Genomic DNA, 8,861 nt, shown 5'->3' with positions numbered 1-8,861 from the left:
TGTCAGTGCTGCACACCGCACCCTCCCTAGACAATGTAATCAGTGGCAGGAAATACATGAGTACCCCCCATCACAGAGACCGTGTGACATGAAGGACAAGGAAATAATTACTTATGGATTTCCACTTCAGAGTAAAAAGACACATATACAAATGCAAAACTTAAAATAAGACCAATAATAACTTCAGGGTTTTTTTTTGAGTAGAAGATGACCACAAGATCAAATCTCTTCCCGCAGGGCCTCACCCTCAGTATTCTCACAATAATACTTGGAGAGTTACTATGTGACTCTGGGGCACAAGGAGAATAGAAAATGACAGTTACATAAAGTACATTATAGGCCTATGACAAGTCACCTCATTCACACAGACGCGTGCCCTGCGCATCCACATAAAACGTGAGCGTCTTTTTCAAATCCTCAAAAATTGATGGATTTCTAATCTACTTTCTGCCCTGTCCAGTTGGTTGTCTAGTAACATTTGAGAACAACGGACCAAATACAGATGTTATTTGTGTGCCACCAGTTTTTTTTTACAGATCCATGGTCTTCCATGGAGGTACTTGGTTTGCATGTGAGAAAAAAAAAAAAAAAAGTGCATGCTGCAATTTTTTTTTCACTGTCTGCACATCCGTGAAAAAAAGGATGTGTGAACAGAACCATAGGAATACCATCGGCAAATACAACGGATAGCATACCTACCTCACGCCTGTCTGAATGAGCCTAAAGCCGGTTTTCCTAGCAGCATAAGGCCCCTTTCACACTTGCGTTTTTCACGCGCGTTTTCTGCGCGTGCTTTTGACGCGCAGAACTTGCATTGCACTCTGACCCATTGTAGCCAATGGGTCTTTTCAGACTTGCAATTTTTTTCATGCACACACGCGCGTTTTTTTAACGCGCGTTTAAATCTCGGCATGCTCTACTTTTGCAAGTCACGCGCGTGAAAAACGCACCATACAAGTCTATGGAGATGCATCAAAAACGCATTGCACTCTGAGACACACATACAAGTCCAATGCGAGTCCAATGCGTTTTTCACGCAGCAATTGCCATAGAAAAGATAGAGCTCAGTCCTGAGTCCTTTCACTGAGACACTGAACAAACTCTGACTGAAAACTGATTGAACTGATTGATGCAAAATGTGCGTTTTTCACTGACCAAACCCTGATCGCACCCTGATCAGACTCTGACGCGATCTGCAACGCAAGTGTGAAAGGGGCCTTACAAGCTGAAACCATGTCAGCCATTGAATTAGAGCATGCAGGCAGTGAGACCCCCCATTTTGGGCTCGTATTACACGTATTGTAAATCCTAATAAGCTTTTCTTTAGGATTGTTTGATTTGTTGTTGGATCTTGTAGCTGATATTTCATGTACTTTGTTGGGAATCACAGTATTCCTCTTGGAAAACCCATGTGTGATAGCATAATTGAGAAAATAAGTGTATAGGTCAACTGCATGACTCTACAGCCTTTGCCCATGAAATGAACAGGCGAATAGCCATTGCTTTCTACTCTATGTTTACATGTGGACCATCGCATGATATGTTCCACTAAATTTAAAGATGTGATAAAAAAATAATGGATATGTTTCATCATTTTAGGTGCTTATAGGCTTCCTGACTAGACCACATAACTCGTCCTACTATATGCACTTTAGGAAGACAACTTCTTCATCTAAGGTAGGAAGGAAAGGGTTACACTTTTAACTACACTTTTGGTAAGTTGTTATCTTAACCTAGATCTAGGAAACAATTACAAGTTTATCATCACCATTGGCCAAAGTCCTTCTAGATAAGTGTTGTCCTGACCTTAAAAAAAAAAATTTACGTAAAATAAGCCGCCAGGTGGGTGAGTAAGGGGGAACATAGCATATTACATGCGGATTTGACAAGCAAAGTTTTTGTACAGTAAATCCACAGCATGATATAGTAGCAGTGTAGTTATGTGATTTGTAAAAAAATAAAATTAATCCACAGGGGGAACCTCTGATTTGAGAAAATCACAGCATAAAACGCAACATAAACCACATTATTTATGCACACAAAATGGCTGTGCAATTACCACTGTGGTAAATACTGCAGATACTGGGGCTCAATTAATAAGGGTCGCGACGCTCTTTTTCTTCGGACTGTGCGCCTTTTTCAGGGATTACACACCTTGCACAGGTATTTAACTAGTGTAAGTAAATGTGCCCCATTATGCTACATGTTCACATAACTCTACATAAGCTCACAATGGAACTATACATAAGGACTACAGATAAGCGGACCCATTCGAGTTCAGGTGCACCCTGCAAGATTTCAAACATGAATTGAGATGCAGTATACCACATTCAGAGGTATTAAAAATGTGTGTGCTTCATTATGGATAGGTGATTCCACATATAAAATCACAGTCGCTGTCACAACAAGGTATATCACAGGATACAAGAGTTCGCCCACTCCGGCCAAAGCGTTTCTAGTGTCGTCCGACGCTCTTAGTCATGGCTGTTGGTGTGAACACATGCAATGAATACCAGAACTCACGTTAGTTCCGCGAGTGAAAACAGAAAGTATGGCATGGATTTACAAAGCGTTCTACCAAATGGAGAAACGCAACAAAATGTTCATACATTAGGATAAACCGGTAAGCAAATAAAAATGTAGCAATACATAAGGCATAATAAATATATATTACTGATAAAAATCCAATGTAAATACCCTGTCATTCATTGTGAACGGTATAACATTGTACATGCATTATATACCTGATGTAATTGTACATTGAAATCAAAACAAAAACAGAAAAAAGCACGGCTATTTTCTAGAAAAGATACCGAGTAACAGCATTGGTTTTACATACATTTACGGTGTTTTTTTCTGAATGTATCACAATATGCGTGTCACCTAATGAATAAATGTGTGAGTACGGTGCCTTATACAAAAGCACTGCAAGTCATGCTAATTTTTATTATACCTCTGTAATGGAACATTAATTCATTCCTATAATTGAGACCTTAGAGAAATCTAGTTTGTAGGTAAAAAATCCAATAAGCCTCTCTGTCAAAGAGGAGTTTTTGGATGTCACCAGCTCTTTTATTAAATTGTATTTTTTCTATGGAACGAGCTCTGAGAGACTCTGTTTAACCCCCATGAATCTCATTGAAATGTTTAGATGCCCTTACATTGTCCTTTTTGATTCCGGGAGTCCTACCGTTTTTTTTTTAACTTTGTCCCCCAAGTTTTCCAGGAATCTGATCTTAAACTTTCTCTTAAACGCCTGTGATTTTAAACGTGGGATTACGTTTCCATAATAAAGCACAAGAATTTTTAATACCTCTGGATGTGACCCGCTGGATCTCATCTTGGGTTTAAAATTTGTTCCTACACATTTGGCCCGTGCGGAGTCCGTGACGTGCACCACCGGTACATAAATCAAGTGAGCTACAGATATATTTTTTTTCCTTTCTATTGCACCCTGTAAGACCCTGACAGATTGCTGGATTGGCTGTCCATCAGCCAATTCGGAATATTAATTCTCTGTTCCCTTGGCCAATCACAGCCATGGCTAGTTTTTAGGGGCATTCATTTGCCGGATTGGCTGTTCAGCCACCAAGCTGGCAATATATACGGGTCGCACCCCGAACGGGAAGTTCAGGTCCTCTCATCTTTAGTAAAGATGCCATATCTTTATTTACACTGTCAATAGAAAATGGAACCTTGCACAGCAGAATACTGCACCAAGTAGAGGTAATAGTCGACACACTCAAAACGAGCAAATCAAGAATCAGAGGAAAAAGTAGTGTGTCACTGACATGATTTGATTCAAAAAACATAACAAATTTTATTAATATTCAACACTGAACACAAACATGCATATAAAACCAATTAAAACTGTACCAAAGTACATACAATTGTCTACCATGTAATGCACTATGGTCGGTGCAAAAACAAGACACCTCCTGAATGGGTGGTATCCACCCAAAACCACCCCTAAACAATGAAAAGACACATATAAAGTGCAAGTGCATCTGTCAAGCTGCCATGGAAGTAAGGGTTAAGTGAATTAATGCCCACAATGTAAACATGGTAAAAAGTCGATAAAGGTAATGGAGGCAAACCCTAGTACATATGACAAGTGACCTGGCAAACAAACCAGAGAAATAGCAGCATGCAGGCGGGGTGGTGGAATGATCAGGAGGTGGAGGGCTCCCCTCACGTTACATCTCCAACTGGAGACTTCCTCAGGGGTATTTACACTACCATTGATTGTTTTATGCAAACGTAAAGACCATAAACTACAGTTAAACATAACACTTTACAAAATGTTGAAGAGACAAAACCATACAGATTACTCCCAGTGTTTGCTCAGTGGAGCTGGCTCTATCGCTGCCGCCTAAATTTATCCATCTAGGATCTCGGTTACAGGAAAAGTGAACAAACGCTGGTGCCAGTCAGTGAGGGGGATGCGGCTGGCATTTACAATTATTACGGCTGGTGAACAAATGAGTAGACCCTGCCAGGAGATTTCCAGCAGAGGGAGGAATAAGATGTAAGGTCTGAGAGCGAGGAAAGACATTTTTCCCATTACATATAGTACGTGCAGTCAGGAAAGGGTGTAAGGGATGGAGAGTACAATACAGTATCACCAGCGGGTAACCGGATTAATAACATTCTTTTGTCCTAACAAGCTTTTCATATCAACTCATATAAAGAGACTCCTCCCACCAAAATGTTTTTCCTCAAGCCCAGTTAGTAAAGGATATGATGTAACCAGTACTATATTTTAGGTTTTTATCGCTCCTTCATTCCCAAGATATAATATGGTGTAACGTTGGCCCACCTGACTGAAGTTATGGCATTACAATCTATCCAAAATGTGTAAGGGCATATGGATATGGTAATCTCCTGCTCCAGACCATTGTCATTATATATTCTAAGAGAATATGTACATGATAGAGAGAAATCCATAGATGCAACATCCACCTGTGAAAATGACTAGTGCCCATCCAAAAAAGAAAAAAGCTGCAGTAGGCGATGCAGGGAAACTAAAGAAAAATTTCCCTCTGCTATCAACATTCCTCCAGTTGTTTGGGGAAATCGGTCAGATCAAACACAATACCTCCTGGTGAGAAGAAAAGAGAAGTAGGGATCCATGATCTTCACTTCTCAGGAATGGAGATCCTCAGAGGTAAAAGATTGTGGATCCCTACTCAGCGTCTTCTCACCGAGAGGTATTGTGTTTGATCTGACCGATTTTCCCAAACAACTGTGGAGAAACTTTGGTATCAGAGGGAAATTTGTCTTTGGTGACACTTATGTACAGGACTGACATAATTTCTTCCCATCTAGCTCCGTTCCTTTTTAGTTCCAATTGTGTGTTGGCTTTTATATGTGCATTGTTAAGATCTAAGTGCGATAATTATTTGTAGATGCAGGGAAGCTACTCAATTGTCCACTTTCCTCTGCAAATCAGCTATTTGTCGGGGTGGTCAGGAGGGGCCAACAGAGAAAGGACTGTTATTAATAAAGTTTCATTAGAAGTGAAGGGTTAATGTAGGGATTTCACTATTGTTCTGTGCATTGTTCCCCATGTTCTTGCTGTGCAAGGTGATGCAGTTTCCTTAAAGCATCTGTACAATTGAAACTATGCCAAATGTATCTTAATAATTTAGTACTTATGCTTAATAAAAAGCAAATTTCATTAAATCTGGTTGAACTTAGGAGATTTGATTTCTTAATTTCTCTATTCAAGCAACCATCCAAAACGTGCTGCTACCATGTTTCTACTATATAGTCTGTAATTCCTTCACATGGCTGCCTGTACTGTACATGAGCTATGCTTAGTGTACAAGCCGGAAAGTTCCTGAAATATACATTGAGCATACCCATTGACATATACTGTTGGATGGAGGCATAGTTTTGCCTTAATCTACACAGTATACATTGTAAGCTGCGCCGTTCATTGCAATGTGTACACTCAGTGAGGTCACGGTCCATAGGGGAAACACCCTGAAAATACTCACTCTTCCTCATACTTTCAGGGAAAGGAAAGGATCAGAACAAGCTATTTCACTGTGTACAGCAGGATATGTTTGATCCATCCATTGTAATGGTACGTTGGGAATCCTCACAATCTACCCTGTGGTGCAATATAAATGGTCCCTGTGTAGCATAGTCACTCTTCTCCCTCTACCCAGTATTAAAGATAGCAACACAGAGGAATAGGGTGTAAATACACGGCAGAGTTTGGAGAGCGTGAAAATCTACATCTGCAGAGGAGATCATGCTCCCCTATTTCCAAGGTACATCGAAAAAGCAGCAGCCTGGAGCACATTATATAGCAAGATTACCTACTGTAGACAGGATACCAGCACTAATGATGATAGAAGCAGCAGCACCGGTCTTAGTTTTGTTGCCCCCATGATCCTGAAGACAAATTTCACTACTAAAATGAGGGGGAATGATCAGTGCATGTGGCAGGAGAAGAATCTGTTGAGGCAGCATCTGACTTAATAAAAGAAAAACACGTTTCTGTACAAAACAGGAGGAGATTTAATAATTTTTTTGAAAATATTGTTTTATGCTTTAAACAAAACAAAAATATACATCAATAATACACACCCAAACTATTGCATCTTCCTTATGCATTTCCTGTGCAGAATGTCCAGTTCTTGAGGACTACAAATCCCAGCATGCCCTTCATACCATATGGTTGTACATCAATTCTACAGGGGTTACATGCTTTCACAGTTTATGTATATTCATTTAAATTATTGCATCTTAAAAGGTAATCCACAGTATCTCCGATCTGGGCCATGCACTTACTGTATACATTGGGTGTCTTATGCCCCCATCTCCATTATGGTATGGATTTTGACAAATCCTAGGAAGCCCCAATTGTATAGTGTAGGTGCAAGGGCAATATAATCCTCTTCTGACGGCTTTGGGCTCATCCAGATTACATTCCTTATAAAATTCAATTCATCTGAATCTGGAAAGTTAAATCTGGCTGTTCCCAATATCACCAGAGGAGTCACTTATTATACAACCAAATATATTCTTTACTTTTCTGTACAAAACAAGAGATATCAGGAACATTTCAATGTATAGAAATCCACATTCATCACTACCTTACAGACGTCTATCATGCTCAACATTGAACGGAAGAGCTAATTGGTAACACTGATTCGCTTTCTCCTTCCTGATATAGTTACTTTCTAGTCAAAAAAATACAATTATCTACAAACCAAAGATTAAAAAATAAGATATAATAAAAAAAAAAGCAAATAAAACCACAGATTTGTCAAACAATCATGTATCCAGTCAAACACAGAAACACACAGCACAGCAGCTAAGGTCAGAAAGAAGAAGAGGGGCTCACACAGCACAGTGACACTGAAATACTGCATGGACAGAACAAATTACCATTCATCATTAAGGATCAAACTACTAGGACCACCACTGACCATGACAATGGTGGTCCCATATCCCTAGTATGAATATGATTCTCAATGGCGGGTCTCTACAGTCAGGTGCTGCTGATCAAACATTAAAGAAAATCTACCACCAGGATAAAGGACTGTAAACCAAGCACACCGGCCCCCTCTGACAGGACCTGCTCTTCTTTTAGCTTCTTATGTCCTAGTTCTTAAAAAAAAAAACTAATTTGCATAATTTATTAAGCCTTTTTTTTCTTAAAACAAGTGCATAAGAAGCTTAAAGAACGCCAGATCCGGCCAAAGGGGGCACACACCGGTATGTCAGTGTGCCTGGTTTACAATCCTTCATCCTCGTGGTAGATGTTCTTTAAAAGGAAATCTACCATCAAAATCCATCATGATAAACCTGGGCACTTACTCATACATCCAGGCACTATAACTGTGATAATCTTCTTATATTTGTTATCAACGGCCTCCTTCTAAAATCAAATTCATGAGCTAATGACCCTGGAAGGCATTACCAGAGCCCCTCCCTGATGTAGCTTCACAGACCGTGCAGGTACTTCCAAACCCTACAAACTCAGGCCGAGAGACAGTGGAAGTAGCCCTGCAGAGTGTAACAGCCTGCAAAGCTACAGCATGGAGGGGTTCTGGTAATGCCCTTCAGCCTCACAAGCTCTTATAGCTGATTTTAGAAGGAGGCCATGAATAAGAAATATAAGAAGATTACCACTGTCACAGTACCTGGATCTATGAGCAAGTTTTCTGGTTTATCATGCTGGATTTTGATGGTAGATTTCCTTTAATCCTATGTATAGGAGATAAAATTGTAAACTTGTTACAACCTTAAGCTTGCAGGGAAGGGAATATTACATACAATTTGTAGTAGAACTCAGTAACACTGAATGTACATAGAACACTATAGAGTCCTGGCAGTTGGTTAGTATTCACCAAAACATGAGCATACAAGGGATACATTTATAACAGGGAAGCATTTAGTACTCAGCCACTAATACCTCAGGAGGATCTGTCATTTATTGCATTATATCAGAATGTATCAGCAGTGACAGCTCTGGTCTGTGGGTAGATTATTCTGATTGTAGTGAACTAAATCCTCCACATTCTAAAGCTCATTGCCACAAACAATATATTGTATGTATAAGATTCCTGAACAAGACATTTAAAAAAATTGTGTGAGTGGATGCGAGTACATGGATTTTGGTAGCTTTCATTCATACAAACTAAAGACAAATCTGATGTGACTATAAACCGTCTACATGTACCACACTTCTTTACATGGCATCTCTATAAAAAAAACAGATAAAACAACACTCAATTTCTAAAACACACAGTTAAAATTTGGTCCCCAAGTTCAGGACTTTTGGAATCAAAGCCGAAGGGAAAGAGGGAGGGATATTATTTTATGTGTAAGGGGACCAAGTT

Source organism: Engystomops pustulosus, chromosome 2 (assembly GCF_040894005.1).
Source record: "Engystomops pustulosus chromosome 2, aEngPut4.maternal, whole genome shotgun sequence".
Taxonomy (NCBI): Eukaryota; Metazoa; Chordata; class Amphibia; order Anura; family Leptodactylidae; genus Engystomops; species Engystomops pustulosus.
This window is presented reverse-complemented; position numbering follows the sequence as displayed.